This window comes from Pseudorasbora parva, chromosome 1 (assembly GCF_024679245.1).
Source record: "Pseudorasbora parva isolate DD20220531a chromosome 1, ASM2467924v1, whole genome shotgun sequence".
Classification (NCBI taxonomy): domain Eukaryota; kingdom Metazoa; phylum Chordata; class Actinopteri; order Cypriniformes; family Gobionidae; genus Pseudorasbora; species Pseudorasbora parva.
Window position 1 is genome coordinate 8,908,407 of NC_090172.1, and position 23,717 is coordinate 8,932,123.

Below are 23,717 nucleotides of genomic sequence, written 5' to 3' on the forward strand. Positions count from 1 at the left end.
CATGGTAAAATGCTATACAGGAATAGAAATCCTAAACTGTAACATATGTCTTGTCTTCCCACCATGGATGTGTCATTTTGGGAAAAAATGAGCACATTAAACTGTAAACCAAAAAACAGCATTGTGGTTAAATTTGATCTGAACCATGATTTGACTCATACTCCACCATCAGTCTTTGCATTGTAAACTGTTCATTCAGCATTAAATGCATCATTTATTTACACGAGGAATCATATTTCTACACCACTATTATCTTATACATTCTTAATTATCATACATATGTGAATAAGGCATAGAAAAAATTTATTAAAAGTTACCTCTGTAATACCTTAGTGTTACCTTAGTAATAGTCTTTTCTGATTGGTCAGATGGACTAGTCTGTTGTAATTGGTCTACTTATAACGTGAGCCAGAAAGGAAACAAACATTACCATATCTGAATTTCAGATCTGGAGGCTTCCTCAGAGTTTTATACACAGTGATACAAACTGTAACGATTTACCATATCAATTCAAACCAGTCCTCATCCTTTTAAAATGCATGCAAAGTGAATTTGCTCAGAAAAGCGCAGAAAACAGCGTCCTTTCTGGACGTTGACAACACAAACTAAACTTTTCAATCTCAGCTACAAGTATAGTGTTTGGGGGTCAAAGTAGACATTGTTCTCAGGTGGCCAATAAAGACTATAGGCTGGCATTATGCAAATTTGTTACAAACTTATAGGTTTGTGCTTTGTCTATAATGTGTCTGTAACATGTGGATTTTTGTTTTGTTTTGTTTTGTTTTTTCAAATATGTTCCCAGATCTCAGGTGATTTACTGCAGCTCTTCTAAACCCCAGATACACACCATTTGCTTTGCTTCTGTTATAGGAGGGCCCTATGTGTCTCTAAGGACTTCACCTTTGACCGCTGTTATGTCTTGGTCCTTAAACAGATGTCTGTAAGACATGCAGAAACACAAGGATGTTCCTTAACCTTACTGTACTTTAGAAGTGGCATCTGGATATTATGATGGTTCAAAGACTGTTAATGAGCAACAGGCCTAGATAGTTTTCTACTTTTAAGGAAAAATATTTGCAGTTCTGTAAAACACGTTATGAAGAGCTGCAGGTATTACACATTTTCCTGTTGTAATCTGCTAAGCAGAGACAATGGACTGTGTAGGACATTTAAAGGGATAGTTCACTTTAAAATGAAAATTCTGTCATCCTTTACTCACCCTTAAGTTGTTTCAAACCTGTATGAATTTCTTTCTTCAGCTGAACACAAGGGAAGATATATCAGTAACCAAACAGTTAACTGGAGCCATTGACTTCCATAGTATTTTTTGACTATGGAAGTCAATTGCTCCAGTATATCTTCCCTTGTGTTCAGCTGAAGAAAGAAATTCATACAGGTTTGAAACAACTTAAGGGTGAGTAAAGGATGACAGAATTTTCATTTTTAAAGTGAACTATCCCTTTAAAGGACAAATCCGGCGAATTTTTAAGTTTATCTTGAGTACAGTCTATAGAAAAAAAACAAACCAGATTGGTGCTTGCAACGCGGAGTTATTACAGTTAATGCCCAGACCCGCCCCTCAGCTAAAACGATGCTTTGGGGGCATAGACATAAAGGGTGTCTTTATGCCTCTTAACAGACACAAAATGCAATTAAAATGTCTGTCCAATATGAACAGGGGCCTCACACGACAACGAGATGCGTTTAGCCACTTAGTCATTGTTTAAATTCACCTGTTTTAGACGACTAGCTGTGTCTCACGCTGAAGTCCGGTGGGGACTCAGCGGTAGATGGAAAATAGGCAGTCCAGTTGAGAAGAGTGTCGTGTGTGTAAAGCAAGATTATTTAAAATTATTGCACATCTTTCCTCAAGCCGAGTGTGCCCAAATGGAAGGATAAATAAAGTTTACATTACCTCCACAGTGGCTGCACCCGTCTTTCACCACGGAATGGCATTTTCTTCAACCGGCCTGGCTGTGTTGTGTCTTTATAAGTTAGTCAAGTGTTCGCTGCAAATTTTTACAATTCGGAAAGGCACAAACGTGAACAATTTCTTCTTCACTCGTGAGCCCTTTTGGATCATCACTCTAGTGATGTCCAGTCACGAATGAATCGTTCTTTTTAACCGGTTCTTTTTAGTGAACCGGTTAAAAAGATGAATATAAATATGAATATAAATAAACTAATGTCTTAAATTATATGTTGTAACTCCAACCGTTCACTGAACTGAGTCATGTTTTGCTGAGAGATCTGATGAACTCACGAGCCGCTGATACTGAGCATGAGCGAGTAACTGAACGAGCAGCGGTCCTCTCCTCAGGATCAGCAGTAACGTTACAGAAGCGAAAACTATTTATCTCGGACACGTTCAATACTGAGGACAGACGAGCTGATGAGCAGAGCCTCTTCATAAACACGATGCTCTTCTCGACTCTCCGGCTACCGCTGCGTTCCCACGGGACTTCAGCGCGAGACACAGCTAGCCGGCTAAAACAGGTGAATTTAAACAATGGCTAAGTGGCTAAATGCATCTCGTTGTCGTGTGAGGCCCCTGTTCATGTTGGACAGACATTTTAATTGCATTTTGTGTCTGTTAAGAGGCCCAAAGACACCCTTTACGTCTATGCCCCCAAAGCGCCGTTTAAGCTGAGGGGCGGGTCTGGGCATTAACTGTAATAACTCCGTGTTGCAAGCACCAATCCGGTTCGTTTTTTTTGTGTGTGTGTGTTATTTTTCTATAGACTGTACTCACAAAGATATAACAATCAAGATAAACTTAAAAATTCGCCTGAGTTGTCCTTTAAGGGGTTATTAACTACAGCAGCCATGATTATTGAATCATGAAAAAAACGCCTATAGCTTTATATTTTGATCTACTCCTATTACATAAAAGTAGGGCTGTAACAATTGACTAATTTTCTCAATGAAGTGATTGAAAATCCTGATTATCATCACATGAGCAGATGACTGCTCTTCCAAAATAGAGCAATAGCCGCACTCTTAACTTAAATAGTAATAGTTATTTATTATTATTTTTATTAAAATAATGAATAATATTTATTATTTTTGCCTTTTTGTTATGATAGGATAGTGAGTAGACTAGAAGTGAAGTGGAAGAGAGAAAGGGGAGAAAGGTCCACACTCCGCAACAGCCATTAGGATTGATTGTGATTTGGTCTTAGTGACTTGGAAGTCTTCTTGACTACTCCTAAATTCTCACAAATATAGGATCTTGTTTTAATGCTAAAATGCTTTGTGAAATACTCTTAGAGCAAAAAAGTAGGATTCCAAAAATTAGGACTGACACGCCTATTATTTTTAGGAGTTTCTCCTAAATTGGCACGTTAGGAGCTGCTTTGAGATATTTTGTGAATAAGGCCCTTTTATTTGGGCAAGCAGAAAACATTAAAAGTCCACATTAATTAGTCTTTGATCATTCCCAGTTGTGTCTAGATTGTGTCACCTCTCATTTACATTTACCCCAATGTTTCCCATTTTGGTTTTCAGGTCACAACATGGCATTGCAGCGGAGCAGGTCTGCATTTACATATGGAAAACGAGACATTCCTGCAATATCCACAACAAGTCCTCAGGGTTTTGTACCAGCAGATTTTGTCAGTACAAAGTCCACGATTTCCAGTGGTCCCTGCACTCTCAAGTCCGGTGGTCTAAGAGCTTCCGTCCGGTGGTCTTGCCACTTCAAGATGGTCTCAGAGCTTCCAAATTCATTGATCTTGTCACTTCAAATCCGGTGATCCAAAGTCCTGTTGTCCCAGGGCCTCTCAGTTCAGTGGGCCCAAGTCCTTTGGTCTCAGTGCCTCCAAGTATTTGGTCTTAGCACCTCCAAGTCTGGTTGTCCCAAGTCTAGTGGTCCCGGCACTTCTAAGGGTGCTTTCACACCTGCCTCATTTAGTTTGTTTGAATCGTACTAGAGTTCGTTTCCCTCTTTGGTGCAATTCATTTGGTCAGGTGTGAAAGCAGCAATTGCACTCGGGTACGCACCAAAAGTGGACCAAACAAGCGTACCGAGAACTCCTTTAAGAGGTCTCGGTACACTTTCAAACTTACTCTGGAGCGGTTCGTTTGTGGTGAGAATGTGATCTGACCTCGAACCAACTGCAAGAAGAACTGATCATTTTTGGACTAAACCAGCTGCCGTAGTCAGCTGTGCTGACATTATGTGCATGACATTATTACCTGATAGATCATTGGCAATAATCTCGAAGATGAGCATGTCTGAGTTAAGAATAATTAATGCATGCCTCCGCTTGAAGTGATGAGCGATGCACGCTCGCTGTTTGCAGTGCATTAGAACATTGTTTTCCAGACGCATCCGCACTTCATTATAGAAATGTATTGTTTGCATACTGTGGTAAATACACACACTGGAATGCATTATGGCCAGGGACAAAACCAGCCCATGCACTGCGTGCAGTCGTCTCTCCATAGTTTTGTAGTTTGCTGGCTTTTCCTTTTCTGTTGGAATTTTCCCACACATAAATTCTTACCAATGGAAAAGCAGTTTAGGAACTAAGCCATGGCCAATGCCTGATGTTAATGTTGTCATGTGCCTTCAATTTAGTTCGTTTCAACTGGTTCGGACCAAAGCAATCAGTGTGGTTTGAAAGGGAACCAAAAAATCCTGAAAAATGCAATTTTGTATAATTGTTTGCCCTTGGTTCGGACCAAATTAACCATACTAGAGATGTGAAAGCACCCTAAGTCCAGTGGTACCAGATCTGGTGGTCTCAGTGCCTCCAAGTCCAGTGTTCCCATGTCCAGTGGTCCTAGAACCTCCAAGTCCAGAAGTCCCAGTGCTTCAAAGTCTGGTTATCCCAGGGAGGCAGTCTCTGAACCCTATGCCTGTCCCATCACAGCTAAGGTGGCAGTTTCTGGAGCCTCTGTCTGGATAGTCATGGCCAAGGAGACTATCTCTGAACCCTTTGTCTGCCCTTTCACTGCCAATGAGGCCATTTTTAAACTCTCTGTGGTCACGTTTTTAGTTATTTGTATTTTTGTATTGTTACATTATGGTATAGTAGCTTTTTTTCTCTTTTCTTTATATAGACCTTGAGGAAAGTGAATGTATCAGATAATATTGTAATATTTGGATTAGTTTACTGACTCAGTGTTCCCACGAAAATCTGGAAATAAATAAAACAATTAAAATTAAAAGTGTGCTCAGCTCTAAAATATTTTATCAGCACGTTATACTCCTTGTTATTGTCACAGTCAGAAGAGAGCAGACAAGGTAAGTCAAAATAACAAGTCTTTATTGCAGAACAAAATGAAGCAAAGCGGGAATTCAAACAGCTGAGCGTTAATGCAGATGATAATTCACCAAAGGCTTATCTGGTTATAATATGATCTTTCTTGCTTACAGGAGATGACACATGACTGAAGGCTGGTACAGAGAGAATCCAGATGGAATAACAAGGAAAATGGATGGCCGCAGACAGAAGATGGCTAGCACATGCAGGCAGGCTGGGATATTTGTGTTTGTGTAAGAAAAAGTGTCCATATTTAAAACTTTATAAAGTAAAGTTCCGGCCGATCGTCTTCCATATTCAATGAATGGAAAAAGTCTTGAAAGTCCCCCTGCTGTTCAAAAGGCTTACGCTACCATTTGCGCTCGTCAGACGTAGCTTTACCTACGAGACACAACACTCAAAGAGAATGGGAAAGCGTGTCCAAACTTTTGACTGGTAGTGTATATAGAAAAAGAAATTTAGCATTGGTGCATGTTGATGCATGAAGTCCTCTCAGGGGTTGGAGTCAATTCTTCACAGGTGTTTGTCATCTGAAGTCTTCATAAGAGACTTCATATCCAGACTGAAGGACTCTATAGTTACCTCAGGATGGGCATCCCGAGATAAAGCAGAAAAGCAAAAGGAAAATAATTAGTGTAGCTGCTGTTGATAACATTAAGCAAAGACAATCATGTGTGCTGGTATCACTGAAGTACAAGGTTATGAGATGCATTATGTGAATGCTTGGCTAAAGAGATAAGGAGAGTGAGTCTGAGCCCAGAACATTATCTGGAAGGCAATTCCAGAGTTTTATGAGCCAAATAGGAAAACGCTGTCCCTCCTTTAGTGGATTTGGCAAGAAGCCCAAAGTTTTGTGATCTTAAAGAGCATGATGGATTGTAGGGCAATAGAAAATCGCTTAAATATGCAGGAGCTAAACCAATTAAGCCCTTATAGCCTATTTTAGGATCTTTACCCAAACAATCAATTTCTGTAATTTCATGTAAGCTTTCATCATGACTTACAATAAAGAGATCTATTGTGGAGTGTAGACAGCAACATTGATTACTTCCTTATTTCAAGACATTTTTTTTTGTGACTTTCCAAAAAAGCATATTCAGTATTCAGAAATAAAGTCATGGCCTAATTTTACAAGAAAGAATGATTCAGAAAGTAGGAAACTTTTTCAGTTTCCACAAACACTCCTCCAGTTGTCTGTTTTCCAGCATCACCAGACCTTCTCCCCTCCTTTCTCTTATTCTCCATAGTTCATTTTTTTCATAGAACTCATCATTTCTGTTTTGTTCTACTTAAATCTAGTGTCCTCCTCCATGACAGTCCTGTTCTATCCCACTTCTGCCAAATCATCAATCCATCTTATAATCGGTTTTGAAATTGAAGGAAGATTTTCATAATTTACACAAACCAAAACAAAGTCCAGACTTCTGAGATAAAGGAATATGGGAAAGATATTCTGCAGTTCCCTTCATAGTTTTTAAAGTATGCATTGACTTTACTCACCAATCCCTTTTCAGGAATCCTCACAAATACCAATGCAAATCCTGCAATAATTCAATCTCTTGTGCATGCAGAACAACAAACCTCGGTTCTGAGGTGTATATTCTCATGTCAAAATCTGTCCTGAAAATAGTAACCCTATCTTATAGTGAATGAGCTAAAAAGTAAGAAGTTCAAAACGTTGTTTTTTTTTCCTGTGATTCCGTTTATAAAGAAGATTGCTGACTGCTGCCTTTGGCTAGATTGTTTCCATTATGCCCAGCAATGGGTTTATAACCAAAACGTGAAATAATGTCTCTGAGTCATCACAAATTACATTTTCCAGAGCTGAAGTGTCAAAAACTCAACTCAATCAAATTATCATACAAGTAGGGCATTGCAGCTGCAGTAAAACGTTTGGGAAAATAAAGTGGGACTGTTAAAGATTTTAATTTATAATATGATAACCTTACATCCTAAATATATGATGTTTGCATTCACCATCAAAGATGATGTGCATCACATGAATCACCATTTTTACATTTTTAGTTAACAATACATTTCACCTACATATCAAGATCTGTCCCATTTCAAATGACACACTGCCCCGGACCCGAATTGTATAATTACATGTCCTGTCCTAGATACATCTACTAGCTTTAAAACACATGTTGATCAGAAATAACAAGCAACCATGAAATGCCAGGATAAGAACAGCTTTCTTTAATCAGAGCTGAAAGAGTTATATGTTGTCCAAACTGAAACATTTATATTCAGCTGAGGAATTTCAGAAACTGATTATGGCAGATAATCATACGTCATTCAAAACATCAGTCCACAAGACATTGAAATGCTGTTTGACATTACAATAGATTAGCCCTGAAAACTCTGACAGAGCTTCACTTAGGACAAAGTGCTAAGTTTAAAGGGGTGATGAATTGAGAAATCAACTTTCCCTTGAGTTTTTGATATATAAAAGGTCATGGTAATATAAGAATATCCTCTAAGTTTCAGAGCTGAAAACTTTCTTGTTAGTCAAAGAAAAGCTTTTATAGACACCAGGCTCAGCAAACGGTCCTGTGCTTCATGCTTACATCATTGCGCGATGACACCGCCTCTACAGAATCTACAGCGCGTCTAATCCAGTAGCCCCACCCACCGACTCATGGAGGGCTCATGCTAGCTGGTCAACAACAATAAACATGCCAAAGAATATAGCAAGATATTGCGCTATTCCTGGTTGTGGAAGAGCACAGTCGCTGCATAAGCTTCTTTCGGATCCTAATATTAGGAATGTTGAACTTTATTTTTAATGAAGTTCCAGCTCACATAGGGAAGACAGTGGTGTTCACTTCAGTTCACTGCAGGATCATTTGTAAACAAATCTCCGGTCGATGCTGGATTTGGATCCGACAGGAATGGTGCAACACACTTATGTGAGTAAAACGTGTTTTTATATGTAATAGTATTGCATTGTTATAGATCGTTTTGCTTATGTGTACGTGTCTAACAGACACATACCTTTAGCACGCTGGACTATGAATCTCATTATATTCCGTTCTTGATCTGTGCTGTTGTCTCTCTCTACTTGATATTTGAAAGGCGGCGCACACGTTGGTGTCGACCGATCGTGCGGGCTATGTGTACTATAAAAATAATAGTCCAATCAATTGCGGGTGGATGATAAATAAATCATTGTTTTTGCTTGATAAAGACGTTTACGAGCCCTGTGATCGATTATTATATTCATTATTATCATTATATATGCAGATCTTATCCAATCCTAGCCGTGGGCATTTACTTCCAAGTTTCCAGTGCGGCACGCCCATCATAAAATAGCTAAATACTCATTAGTTATGATGTTTTTGAATGTAAAAACCACACAAACATCATTAGTTGACCTCAGACAACAGAACAAAAAAAAGAAAAAAAGCCAGTTCATGACACATTTAAAGTAAAGATAAGTACACTGAAAACCCTAATAAGTTGATTTAACTCAATTCATTTGAGTAAATTCGTTCCCTCAATTCAATTGAGTAATGGAGTCTCCCAAAACTTGTATATTTAAGTTCACTCAACTTGGTGTTCACGTTCACTGTACTTAAATTGTTTCACCAAACTTGGTACACCAGTTCAGTACACCATGCTGGGTACAACCAATCAAAACTTCCCCATGGGTCCCAACATGCATTGCGGCATGAATAAATTATGCATCTAAATTGTGACAAATTTTTTCTTTGATTCTTATTATTTCCTTTTACTTTTGCTGTTTTGTTCTGATGTTTTTGTAGCCTGTTTTATGTTTAGAGTTGCTCTGTTTATCAGTTTTTTTTTTGTTTTTTTTTTATTGTCACCATTGTAGAGATTCATACGCTGATTCTTGTGTGTGGGTGTGTGTGTGGGTCTAACTAATGCCATAGATTTAAACTTTTAGTGCAAATAATAATTAAATAAATACATTGTTCAATTACCACAACAGTGAAGGATCTCGTGGCTATTAATATTAATATTTTATTGAATTTAAGATTGCATCACAATGAAAAAGTCTCCATCTTATTTTGAATCAGCAGCAGACGAGGCAAAAAGGACCGCCTTTTATAAATGTCCTCCAATCAGTGAATTAGTTCTCGTTGCCAGACAGAACTCCTTGCATGGCCAATCGGCCAATCACATAAATGCAAGACCAGAGTGAGTTTTTTTATGATTAATTATAATTTTAATACAACTTGAAATCTTAAGTTTATGCATTTTGTAGGTTAATAAGTTATTCTAACTTATATTTTTGAGTTTTTGGACTAAACTAATAATATTTAGTCAAGATTACTTGATTTGTTTAAGTAAAGACAGCATTAGGGTTTACAGTGTAATAATATTTGGAAGAACAAAATAGAGAAGAAAGATATAGAAACGGTCTCATTTTGCTCTCATTGCTGTTTAGAAGTAGTTAAGATCTTTTAAGTAAGAAACCACATTTTTCTTTTGTATTAATGTCTTCTAGTGCACATAAAATCATCACCACAAAAGATGTGAGGTTTCTACACACAACACTGTTCTTGCGCTTGCCAGATTTGTTTGAGCGAGTATCTGACCGTTTAACCATCAAGCGCTTTACTTTCCACAACAGCTGTTCAATAAACACAGGTCTGAAGTGTCAGCATGCAAACATTCAGAGATGCCATTATGGTAAACCTGGCAAATTCCTTTTTGTCTCTGTCATGACTCATGAGAGAGACCAGATTAAAGGGCTGAACAGAAGGGCAGGATACAAATACTGTATATTTAACATAATGTCATAACCTTTTTTTTTTTTTAAACCTGTCTACCAAAATAAACAGTAAACAAACATGTCCTAAAAACAATATTGCAGGTTTCCTCCTTTTAAAAAGTTGCTGAGCCAGTTCATTTTTTGCTAACTACCTGTAACAATGTTCAAAGAGGTACTGAAAGGAGGAGACAGGGTAGGCTTGCTGTGGAATGTGTGGGCCGTTTATTTCTCTTTTCAAATAAAACTTTTGCAGTACAATCAACTTGGATGTTTAAGTTATTTCAACTTAAATTATGTCAAACTGACTTTAAAAAATGAGTTACATCTTGTATAACTAATAAAAAAAGTTTAACATTACTTAACTTATTTTGATGAGTTAAAACAATGTAAAAACATATGTTGTTATAACTTAATGAACATATCAATTTTTACAGTGTAAAAACATAAGGTCCTCAAAACAGTTCAAAATCAGCTTTTCCTGATTTGCAGTCCACAGACAGAGCCCTATTTTCCACCCGGAGCCATTGGTGTAATCCAAATGGCGTTGTGAAAGCTGTTTTTTCATTAGACATTGAAGATAAGGGCCTCTGTAAATATCCTTTCGTTAAGTCCAGTGTTGAATAAAAGCGAGCCATACCCAACCAATCATGCAATGCGTCAATCTGAGGCATTGGATATGCATACAATTTTGACAGCATTCACCTTGATATAATAAACACAGAAACATACAGAGCCATCTATTTTAGGTACTTAAACTATCAGACTCGCCCAGTCACTATGAGACTCCTCTATTGCTCCCATATCCAGCATCGGCTCTAATTCTTTCTAAACAACCTTTTATTTGTGTTCAGGTAACGGATATGGCCAACTGCGAACTATCACGCCCCACTCATTCTCAATAAGGTGCTGAATCAAATTAGTTTGTCCAGGCAGGGGTTAGAACAGAGCCGTAAACTTAGTTTGGACTTTTACTAGATCAGTGAGGTGCGAGGGCGAAAGCTCCCTTTGCTCCACTGAACAAACGTGTGAATCATTGTTTTCAATGTGGCTAGTGGGTTCACCAACTGACATTCATTACACAATGCGCACCATCCTTCTTCCGTTCCTCTGCTTTTTTTCCCCCCAAGAGACATCCACTGTTAAACACCCCAATACCTGCTTAAAAGCTGGCCAATTGGTTCCCAAAATTAGCGGATGCCTGAGGTGCAGGCTAACTGAGACCTCAATGCTTTTGTCCCCTGAATCTACCAAAGCTACCAAAGCCTGATAGGTACTAGAGTGCGGATCGGGCTGCATTTTTCTGTCCGAGCCCGACCCGCGTCCGACAGAGCAGTAACCGAACCCGACCCGAGCCCGACAGGCATTCAAATATTTATGTCCGAGCCCGACCCGAGCCCGACAGTTAAAATCTATTTTTTCCCCTCATATACTAATGACACGCACGTTTGTTTGTGTGGAAATCCCGCTTTTATTAAGCAACTGTAAGGAAGGCATTCTGAAATGTTTACAGACGAGCGCATCAGCGCGCACACGGGGCATCAAACGTTACACAGAGCCCAATCAAATAGCCAACTGAAATTAAATGAACAAAGGTCTGCTAAAAATGGCCCAAGCTAACAGAACAAAACATTAACGTAACACAATTTAAATGCTTATTGAAATGAAAGTCATCTTACCAATTTTCTCAAACTGTATGTTTCCTAAACTGCAACATGGGATCTATTTACATAATCTATCCATCAAAGTTTAGGCTAATCAAGGTTTTATGTAGAAAAAGGATTGCATCAACTGCGGATGGCTTCAAGGCTGTCCTGCTGCCAGCAGCGCCAAAGTTGCGCTCACTGGAATGACAGGGATGCCGCGGGCAATATGCACGCACGTGTTGCGAGTTGTTGTCACGGCGACATAAACAAATTTCCGCATGCAGGAAAACGGATGTTAGGGTTATATAATGCATGTATTTTAATCACAAAAAACAACCATTGCATCAAGTTAAACAGGCCCATTGGCTACTTGCATAATAATCAGTTTTAAATTTAAAAGGTTCAATGCCTTTTCGCGCTGACGTGACCGAGCCCGACCCGAACCCGAACGTCATTTCTAAATATCTGTCCGAACCCGGCCCGACCCGTCGGGTACCGTCGGAACCCGTCGGGCTCGGGTCGGGTATCCATCCTCTAATAGGTACCCCCCATAGAGAGTTTGTTCACCCAAAAATAAAAATTAGCCCATGATTTGCTTTCCCTCAAGTCATCCCCGATGTATGAGACATTCATCTATCAGATGAAAAAAAACAGTTATATTAAAAATGTCCTGGCTCTTCCAAGCTAATAAGCTTTATATATATATAACCTGGCTTGATTGGGGGTGGCCTGTGGGACATCCTGGACCCGGACCATCATCCCCACTTCCATCACTGGACACCAATCCATAAAGTGCCCCGGGTCCCCACAATGCCAAAAGGCCAGCCCAGGATGCGGGTCAAGGAATTTACGTGGGAATCAGGGGGAAATAGGAGCGGTAGTGATGACGGAGTTGGTGAGCTGCTGTGCCATCACAAAGGGTCGGCCACCTTCATCCATTTTGAAGGACCTGAAGCACTGCCTATGTTATTCCAGGCTGAGGCCAACCCTATGGAGTATCGCTTTCTTCAGATCTTTATATACCGGGAGGTCCTCGACAGGCAGCTCCTGGGCCTGAGCCTCTCCCGACAGCAATGGAATCACTGACCAGTGCACCAGCCAGTTAGACTGTGGCCACTCACATGCCTCGACGGTCCATTTCGAGATCCGAAAACGCCTCTGCCTAATCCATTGGACCCATTTTGTTGAGGGTCATGTGAGCGGCAGTGGCCAGGTTAGGGGGAGGTGCTGCTGCCCGAACCTCCCGGTTCAGCAAGCTTCGGAACAGCTTGCTGTCTTCTTGGTCCTCTCGGATGGCTCAGCATGCTGGAGGCGGCAATCTCCTTCCTTTGCGGGTTTCGTCACCACTGTAACAATGTTCAAGGAGATACTGAAGGAAGGAGATACGGCTGGCTTGCTGTGGAACATGTGGGTCATTTATTTCTCTTTTCAAACAAAATAAAGCCGCACTTTCAGCGCTCTCAAAACATAAGGTCCTTAAAACAGTTTTTAAAACTGTTCAAACTTAAACCTTTTCCTGATCTGCAGTCCACAGACAGAGCCATATGTTTCCAGAGCCTCTATTTCTTTCTCTCTCTCTTTCTCTCTCTTACTCTCTCTCTTTCTTTCTCTCTCTTGTTCTCTTTCTCTTTCTTCTCCCAACTCTCTCTCACATCACAGACCTCGCTATGTCACGCCCACCTCGCCACACTACCCTTATGGAAAAAGAACTGTGCTTGCTTGTATTGAATGTGCCCTTTAATTCTTTGTAGACCTATATGTTTAGGGATTTTTTTTACAGTCACTGCAGCCACTGTTTCTTAACATAGGCCTAGTTAAAAAGTATCCAATGTTTTGCTTTAAAGTACATTTTAAATCATTATGTAAGAACTGGTTTTACTTCTAAGACAAAAGCTGAGATCCAACGCCCTGCAATAAAGCAATAAAACTCACTAATCTGGAGAGAAGGTCTTACAGAAAGAGTGTGACTGCCCTGCCTAAAAATCTATTGTTTTATTCCTTTCCTGTTTGGTGTCTTTTTAAAGGTCTCAGGCCCCGTCCACACGGAGACGCGTTTAGCTGTATACGTATACATTTTGTACCGTATCAGCGTTTCGTCCACACGGATCCGCCATTTTAGAAGCATGCATCCGATATTTTTCGAAACCGGGTCCCAAAGCGGATAAATCTGAAAACGCTCATCTTCCATCTTCGTGTGTACAGCGAATCCGTATATTTTCTGAAACGGTGATGTCATCACACTACGTCCAGCACGGTGAAAGAAGTAAGGGATACAACTACGGGCACTGGGCATGCACACACACATCAATATCGCGTCATTTAATTAACGTATCTGCATACCTGTAAGGGTATGTTTTGGGTTGGGGTAGGTGTAGGGATTAATAAAACACATCTGTTAAAGCTACACTGTGTAACTTTTTTAGTTTATTCTTAGCTAAAATCACTTAGTTCTTTCAAAAATATATGTGCTCATTAATGTATATTTACTTCTTTCAAGTAATAATGCATTCTCGTAAGTTTATAATATACCATTGAAAATACATAAGTGTTGAGGGTTCGGATGGCGGTCGCCATGTTGCTCCTCCATCTTGAAAGTACATTTGCCAAAGAGGGACATACCCGTAAATTCAAGCTTCGCTTTTCGCGTTTTTACACTCGATGGCACTGTGTCGAATGTGAAGAGGAGGATTGCTTGAGGCTGCTATATGATGAAGGAGGATCACTCTTAAGCCCCTTTCACACTGCACGTCGGACCCGCAATATTCCTGGAACATTGCCGGGTCGCCTTCTGTGTAAAAGCAACCACGTCCCGGCATTGATTAACGTTACCCGAATTCGATATTTACAGAGAATGTATCAGAGTCGCCAAGGAAGCGGAAAAGAGAATTAAGACGGCAACGCAATGGGCAAATCAACAAGACAAAAGTAAATATTGGAGTGGCCTTTCCAAGATGGAAAGAGCTCATGAGGAGCAACGATTTTAAAAAGAACGCCGACGTTGCCTGCTTTCTTCTCGACAGGTAATATTACGTCAGCCTATTTGTGTATATTGGAAGTTTTATTGTTGCTTGGCTAATTATATCATGGTGTGCTGTGCATAACACTAGAACGACGTCTAGAATAGTTTTCCTCGCGTCAATGATGAAAAAGTATTGTTTACCTTATAACATAAATCCGTGTTCTATGACGGAAAACATGAGATTAATATTTTAATTGCATTATAATTTGTTTGCCTTACGCTAGTGATGTTGTACAATATACAGAATAATGATAGCACTGATAAAAGTTACTTTACTAAGAGCTTGCATTCGTCTGGGAACCTGATAGCTGATGTTAGCAATGAACTGGTTAAAAATAACAAAAACGTAAAACTATTATTCATTTTACATAGATTAATTTGATCATAGATCATTTGGTAAATTAAATAACTGCAAATTATAATAGTTTTCAAAAATGACCTCATCACTTGAGTTGACGCAACACTCACCGAAGAGGTCGAACTGAAAGCCATGACTAAATCGGCCACCATAGGAGTTGAAACGAAATCGAAATTGAGAGGAGCAGAAACTATTATTCACTGGATGGTCATATACCTTTTCACCACTAGATGGGGGAAAATATCACACAGTGTAGCTTTAAGTAGCAAATCTATTTATTGTTATTTTATTGTGAGATTTTGCCTCACCTCCGACCACTGCTTTACCCCTTCTAGCCACAACTCTTCTTCTCCGTTTTTAGTGTATTTCTGTGGCAGAATTACAGTGCCACACACTGGCCTGGCATGCAAACTACATCGTTTTTAGTCCCTTTTTGTAATCTCATGTGGACGCAGATATTTCTTGAAACGAGGGGAAAAAAAGATCGGATTGGGAAAGCGCTGGCTTCGTGTGGACAGGGCCTCAGTGCGATTGGTAAATTGGTCTCTATTATTCACTAGTAGGATGAGAAAGATTGAAACGTTTGAGAATTCTGGGTTTCTCTTTCTTAGGTCTCTTCAGATATCTAAAGCCTCTCCCCCGAAACCAGGTGTTGTGTTTGCAAATATTTACAATCCTTTGTTTTGGTGTGAGTATTTAAAGAAGGGTAACAGAGCTGCCATTAGGGAACAATATGTAGCCAGAACCCCCATGTCATGTTGTGTTCGTGTCCTAGTGGCACTCACACACATGGTATGTAGTGTGCCAGATATCATGACTCTTTGAAACTATTTTCATATTACTTTGTATATTTTTATGCTGACATGTGTAACATGGATTCAAGTTTAATGATGCTATTTAAGTTCTTTCTGGCCTAAATAAATAATAATAATAATAATAATGCATTTTATTTAACAGCGCCTTTCAAAACACCCAAGGTCACTTTACAGGGAAAAACAGCAATAACAATATAAATACATAAATCAACACACTTAAAACAAACATGCATCATAGAGACAGAAAAAATAAGTAGTAAATCATAAAAAAGCCTGTGTAAAAAGGTAGGTCTTAAGACGAGATTTAAAAGTATGCAGACTGTCAATATTACGGATATCGAGAGGGAGAGAGTTCCACAAGCGAGGGGCCGCATGGCTAAAAGTTCTAGCTCCCATGGTCTTTAAGCGTATACGTGGTAAGACAAGAGAGAGTGATAGTGAGGATCGTAAAGTGCGTGAAGGAGTGTAAATATGAAGAAGATCAGTAAGATAGGGAGGAGCTAGACTGTGAAGTGCCTTGAATGTGAGAAGCAGGATTTTGAAGTCAATTCTATATTTCACTGGAAGCCAGTGAAGTTGCTGGAGAGTTGGTGAAATGTGCATGGTAGAAGGAGTTCTAGTAAGAACACGAGCCGCAGAGTTCTGAACCAACTGAAGTTTATGGAGAAGTTTGGAAGGAAGACCAGTAAGAAGAGCGTTGCAGTAATCAATACGTGAGGTAACTAGTGCATTAATGAGAATTGCAGTGTTGTTCATTGAAAGGGATAGACGAAGGCGATTAATATTACGCAGATGAAAATAAGCGGTACGTGTAATATTATTAATATGGGCTTCAAATGAAAGTGTGCTATCCAGAATTACACCCAAACTCTTAACCTGTGAAGAGGGATAAATGAGATGTTGATCAATATCCACAGGTATATAGTCAGAGTTTGTCAATGTGGATTTTGTCCCTACAAGTAGGACCTCGGTTTTGCTACTGTTAAGCTTAAGGAAGTTAGCTGAGAGCCAGTCTTTAATTTCAGCCAAACAACGGGACAAGAGAGGTGGTGGAAAAAAGTCAGAGGTTTTGGAAGATAAGTATAGCTGGGTGTCATCGGCATAGCAGTGAAAGTGAATGCCATATTTCCTGAAAATATGACCAAGTGGAAGTAGATAGATAATGAATAAAAGCGGACCCAAAACAGAGCCCTGAGGAACACCAGTAGTGACTGTCGATGATCTTGATCGGAAGTGCTTTAATTGGACAAACTGAGTACGGCCAGAGAGATATGATATAAACCAGGACAGGGGTGTGCCAGTGATCCCAATAGAAACTAACCTGTCAAGGAGTATTTTGTGCGAGATGGTGTCGAAGGCCGCACTCAGGTCGAGAAGGACAAGAATGGTTAATAAACCAGAGTCAGCTGCCAACAACAAGTCATTAGTGATTTTGACAAGAGCTGTCTCTGTACTGTGGTGCGGACGAAAGCCAGATTGAAACTGCTCAAACAGGTTATTTTTGGACAGATGATCATTTACCTGTGTTGCAACACATTTTTCCAGAATTTTAGAGATGAATGGCAAATTAGAAATCGGACGGTAATTATCTAGGTTAGATGGATCTGCCCCTGGTTTCTTAAGGATTGGAATAATAATAGCAGATTTGAAATAGGAGGGTACATAGCCAGAAGCAAGTGAGCAATGGATAATTTTAGAAATTAATGTAGATAAAGATGGTAAACAGGCTTTGACTAAGTGAGTTGGCAGAGGATCAAGCCAACAGGTAGTAGGCTTGGATTCCCGGATAAGACGCAGTATCTCCGCATCGGTTGGTAATAAAAAAGAAGAGAGACCAGAGTGTGGGGACACTTGAAAAACTGAGCAGCAGTAGTTATAACCTATGTTACTAGCAAGTATTTGTTGGTGAATATTTTTAATCTTAGACTCAAAAAAAGTCATAAAATTGTCACATAGTGTGGTAGAATACATGTCTAATGGCAGAGAATCCGGTGGTCGTAAGATATTTTTTACCACAGAAAAAAGAGATCTTGAATTTGTTTCTCTGGCTCCAATTAAAATAGAGTAATAATCAGATTTAGCTTTAGACAGTGCATCCTTATAAAGTTGGACATGTTCAGAAAGCATTTGTTTATGTACAGTGAGACCAGATTTGGCATACAGACGCTCTAACCTACGACCTTTAGTTTTAAGTTGACGAAGTTCTGGGGTAAACCATGGAGCAGAATGAATGAAAGAGACAGTCCGGGTTTTCACAGGTGCATAATCATCCAAAATCTTAGTTAGTCCATTGTTATAATAAGAAACCAGTACATCAGCATCAGTAAAATCAGCTTTGCTGGAAAAGATGGCAAGTTCATCAGAGAAAGAAGACACATCAATGTTCTTAATGTTCCGAAATTGGATAGAACGACACAGATTTACCTTAAAAACTGTCAGTTGGATGCAGAAAGACACAAGTAGATGGTCTGATATGGACAAGTCGAAAACAGAGCAATTATACGGAATAATGCCAGAACAGCAAATTAGATCAAGGATATGCCCTTTAGAATGGGTGGGCAAGTTAGTGAATTGCAGCATACCAAAACTATCCAGACAGGATAGAAAATCACTTGTACTTGTGTTGGTGACTTCATCTATATGAATGTTAAAGTCCCCCAGCATGATAACATTCGGAGACATGGGACATATGTAAGTCAGAAGCTCAGAAAGTTCAGTTAAAAAGAAGGGATTGCTCTTAGGGGGGCGGTAGATAGACATGAGAATGGTAGGAATCGCCCCATTGTCCCATTAAATGTCAATCTTGATTCATCTTGTATCGGTCCGAAAACATTGATACTAGTAGTTTCGCATGAGGAGTTTGTAGGAGTTTCAGCAAATCTTTCTGTCAGGACAGATTCATATGGAGGACCCCATGAACTGGTAGCCTGGTTTTACCAGACTCTCGTACATTTCATTTGTACATAGAGTCTGGCCACTCTCCATTGACAAGGGTTTATTTCCGCGAAGGCGGGCACTCTGTTGAGGTTTAAAACTATTGGATCTGCCCTGAGCTACTCTGGATCTGCCATAACCAATCGCTAACGTTTGATCGTGACGTATGTCATGCGCCCTTCGCCTGTTTCACTCATGGACATCCGACAAAATAAAAGTGCACATGTGCATGCCACCTCAGTAATAAAACTATAGGATAAAACCTACAACTTGTGCATTCGGATTGTGATTTATTCACGCCACGGTGGACAGGAGAGTTTTGTTATCGGGAACGCGCCGCTCACGTGGTCGGTAACATCATTGTATGCTGTAAATAAAATGTCATATGCTTGGTATGATAATAAATGCTGCAATAAATAACGGACCAGTTCAAGTGTTTAAGTGCTTTTATTTTCATTTGTTTGAGCGGTGATGAAATATATTGCTCTTGTAAATACTTGCCAGCATTTTAAGGAAATACACGTCTATAAATGCATCCTAATAACAGCAAAGCAACCGTATGGTGTTCTGCAGGGGTCAAAAATGATTACAAACAGTGAATTTTGAAGTGATATATTGTTGAAAACTCAGAGATGTGGATTCGGACAGCTATTACATCAACACGACCTTGCGTTTGTCAAAAGCAGTAGGTAACTCGGCCGGGGATTTTTACGCGGGTGGTGAGAGATGGACGGCAATAAAATAACTGACCAGTCCCTGTAACTTAAATGATGACAATACCTTCCGACCCCACGAGAAACAGTTACCGTCCGAATTGCTTCAGCCAACTCCTTCATCACTAACGAAGCGATCTGGAAAATCAAACTTTTCCCGAATTTACCCTGTTGGAGGGCCACCAACAAACCCGAGCAAAGACTGTTATGCTCCGGCTTTAACTTCTGGATATTCGGCAGCGGTGCCACAATGCAATGAATGGTTTAGTTTGCATCTTTCTCCGCCGCCATTACTGAACTACATCTCAAACTAGCGCTCGACATCGACGTCATCGTTCTCAGCCACTCCCTCTGTTCGCTGATTGGAAAAAATTTGTTCGGAGAAAACCTAAGACTACACAGCAGTTCCAGACGTAGTACTGAAGGAAAATGAAAATTGAGCGGAAGTACGTAGGAGGGCAGAGCCAGGCTAATGAACTGGAGCATAGCGCAAAGCATGAGGGGCAATCTGATATCTGACTGTCGCTGTTATTAATACGTTGCAGTTCCCGAGATTATTGTTCCAATTACACTTTTTGTTATGAGTAAGCATGTGCGACTCACTTAAAGGTAAAATAGTTCACTCTGCAATCCTCTATTGAAACAGAACTGGCTAATTTGTGTCTGGGAGGTAATGTAATTAATTAATTAATTTCACGAGCATTATCCTCTGAGCGACTCCTGGTCCCATGGAGGAACAAATATTGAAGATAAGTATTACTTAGAGTATCAACTATCTAAATTAAATCACAACTAAAATGATGATCAGCTGTTTAGTTACAAACGTAACAAATTGAACGAAGTCACATAGAATTGGAATCAGATAAAAATGATTAATGGAGTCAGATTTAAAATTCGATATGAATAAATGAAGTGCTTTTAACAGAAATGCTGAAAAGTCTTACACCAGAAGTCCTTCGACCAGGCCGTTAGATTCTGTCCTTGGGCTTACAGATGGACCTTACAATTATATTTTAATAACCTAACATACTGAAGCACGTGTTATTTGAAGGTTACATTTAAAGGTAATATATTACATGTAAAAAATTGCAACATTATAATTATAAATAAATAACTGATATATTTAAATATGCTGCATAAAAGTTTCAATAGAAAATATGTCTTAGTTTACATAAATGCTTCAGTAGCATCAGCAGTAGACTAAACTTTTAACTATTTCAAAAACAAGTAGCATTAGGAAATTACATATAAAACATATACTTAAATCCTACTTAACAAAAATATGCCTTTAAGTTCAACTAATTGCATTAAATATATATTTAAACTATTATTCTTATGGATTATACTGGTTTCACAAACAAGGTTTAAGCTAGTCCAAGACTAAAATGCATGTTTGTGATGTTTTTCTTAATCCGTAAAGTTGGAGTTGGCCCATCCATTTGTGAGGTCAGACACTGATGTTGGATGAGAAGCCCTGGCTCGCAGTCTCCGCTCTAATTCATCCCAAAGGTGTTCTATCGGGTTGAGGTCAGGACTCTGTGCAGGCCAGTCAAGTTCCTCTACACCAAACTCACTCACCAATGTCTTTATGGACTTTGCTTTGTGCACTCGTGCGCAGTCATGTTGGGACAGGAAGGGGCCATCTACATTAAATTGTCCAAAATATCTTGGTATGCTGAAGCATTAAAAGTTCCTTTCACTGGAACTAAGGGCCCAAGCCCAACCCCTGAAAAACAACCCCACACCATAATACCCCCTCTAACAAACTTTACACTTTTATGACTGCACAATGCAGTCAGCTAGGCAAGTACCATTCACCTGGCAACCACCAAACTCAGACTCGTCCATCGGATTGCCAGACAGAGAAGTATCACTCGTCACTCCAGAGAGCACGTCTCCACTGCTCTAGAGTCCAATGGTGGTGTGATGTAAGGCTTGGATGAGCTGCTCAGCCATGGAAACTAATTCCATAAAGCTCTCTACGCACTGTTCTTGAGGTAATCTGAATGCCACACACAGTTTGGAGGTTTGTAGCTATTAACTCTGCAGAAAGTTGTCGACTTCTGCGTACTGTGCTGACTCCGCTCTGTGATTTTACATGGCCTCTCAATTTGTGGTTGAGTTGCTGTTGTTCCCAATTGCTTCCACTTTGTTGTAATACCACTTGTAGTTGACAGTGGAATATTTAGTAGTGAGGAAATTTCACAAACGACTTATTGCTCATGTGGCAACCTATCACTGTACCACGCTTGAATTCACTGAGCTCCTGAGAGCGACCCATTCTTTCACAAATGTTTGTAGCAGGGATGGAAATTAACTTTTTTGTCCACCGGCCACAGTGGCTGGTGGATTTCAAAATCTACCAGCCACTCAATGTTTTAACCAGCCACTTTCTTGTTTATAACCGACAATGTGTAACTGCACGTGAAAATTAATACTACAAGCTCTACAATACTTAAGCTGTTTATTTAATCTCAATGAAATACTGAAATTTTTTTCTTTCACTCTAATACACACACAAACCATGAACTGATATACATTTCATTAAATGAGTAGGGCTCTGTGTGCTCTTTTTTTTTTTTACCTGGATGTGGCATTTGGATGATTTGTGATCTTTTATGGCTTCCAGTTTTAGGTTTTTAGTACCAACAATGAAACGACTAGTTTTGGCATCTCCTGAAGCGTGTTGACGACACATCAAGCAGAACATTATCAGTAGGGATGCACCAAAATAAAATTTATTGGCTGAAACCGAAGCACTAAAAGAAATTTAGCTAATTATCCATTGCATTTATGGCTAATGCTATGACTGTGATTTATTATTTGAAACTTTAATATTAATTAATGCAATTGCAATGCCTTGATTTTTAGTAAAGTTACAATTACAAATTATGCAAATATTTATTTAGCACATTGCAACAACCCACAGTATAAAATTAAATTCAAACTAAAATGTTTAACTTGACCTCACACGTGTACATTAAATAATAATGTACAGGTCTACTGGCCTGCAGAAATGTACAGAAATTGAATAAAGTAATCAAATGTAAAATAACTGCATATTTAACTGTTTAAATGAAAGATTAATCCTTAATAAACTAACAAAAGCTATTCAATCAAGAGCAGTGAGTGATGTCCTTTTGTTTGACATTAAACAGAGTAAAGGCGACTTCCCCTTTAAGACCTAATAGAGGGATATGCGTCATCTTTCACGACTGTATAAAGTTGACTTAAGGCATATTCAGACTATGTCTGCTAGAATACTCAACAAGATGAACATGTTGGCATACTTTTTGTGTGAGTTTGTCTGTTTAAGCACAAGACTCGAAAGATAACTCAATATTTGCGCGCTGTGAGACGGGTGCGCGCTTCCGGATGACAGTGACGGACCTTCTCTCAGCGCGAGCGCGAGTTCTTATTCGCGTCTTCTGGCACTACATCCGGGTAATGACGGCGAAAACGACTGGTCATATTCGGACATACGGCCCCACTCGCATGCACTGAACACAGTTTATAAAGAGGGGAAACAGTATGCTATTTTTATTTACCCGCCACGGTGGCCGGTAGGTGAAGCGAGTTTACCCGCCACAACTCAAAATCACCCGCATTTGGCTGGTGGCGGGTGCTAATTTCCATCCCTGGTTTGTAGAAGCGTCTGCATGTCTAGTGCTTGATGTTATACACCTGTGGCCATGGAAGGTAACACTTGAATTTAATGATTTGGAGGGGTGTCCCAATAATTTTGACAATCTAGTGTATCTTAAAATATATCATTGCCTTTGTTTTGTCTCAAGATGCACACCAGGAATGTTTTTTTCCTAAGGCATGTTTATAAATGGTATTTAAATGTCCTAATGGAACTAAGGCCTAATCCTGGCTTAATCTTAGCCGTCTGTGAAACTGGACCATTATCTGTGTTTGTTTTAGTTTTGGATGGTTTATCATATGTCTTTGTTGTGTGACCTAGTTTTCAGTTACCCATTGAGTGATTATCTGTTGCACACGATGTTCCTTTCATTAATTAGTTTGCTCTTGTATTTAATCCCTGCATTTCTTTCAGTTAATTGTCTGTCCTCGTCAAGATTATGTTGATTGTTCTGTTCGCGGTTCTTCTAATTCAAGTATCCTGAGTATTTTTATTGTGTTTAATAAAAGTCATCTACTGGCACCTTTCTTTATTGCTGCAAACATGTGAATATTATACATTTCATTTTAAATATGTAT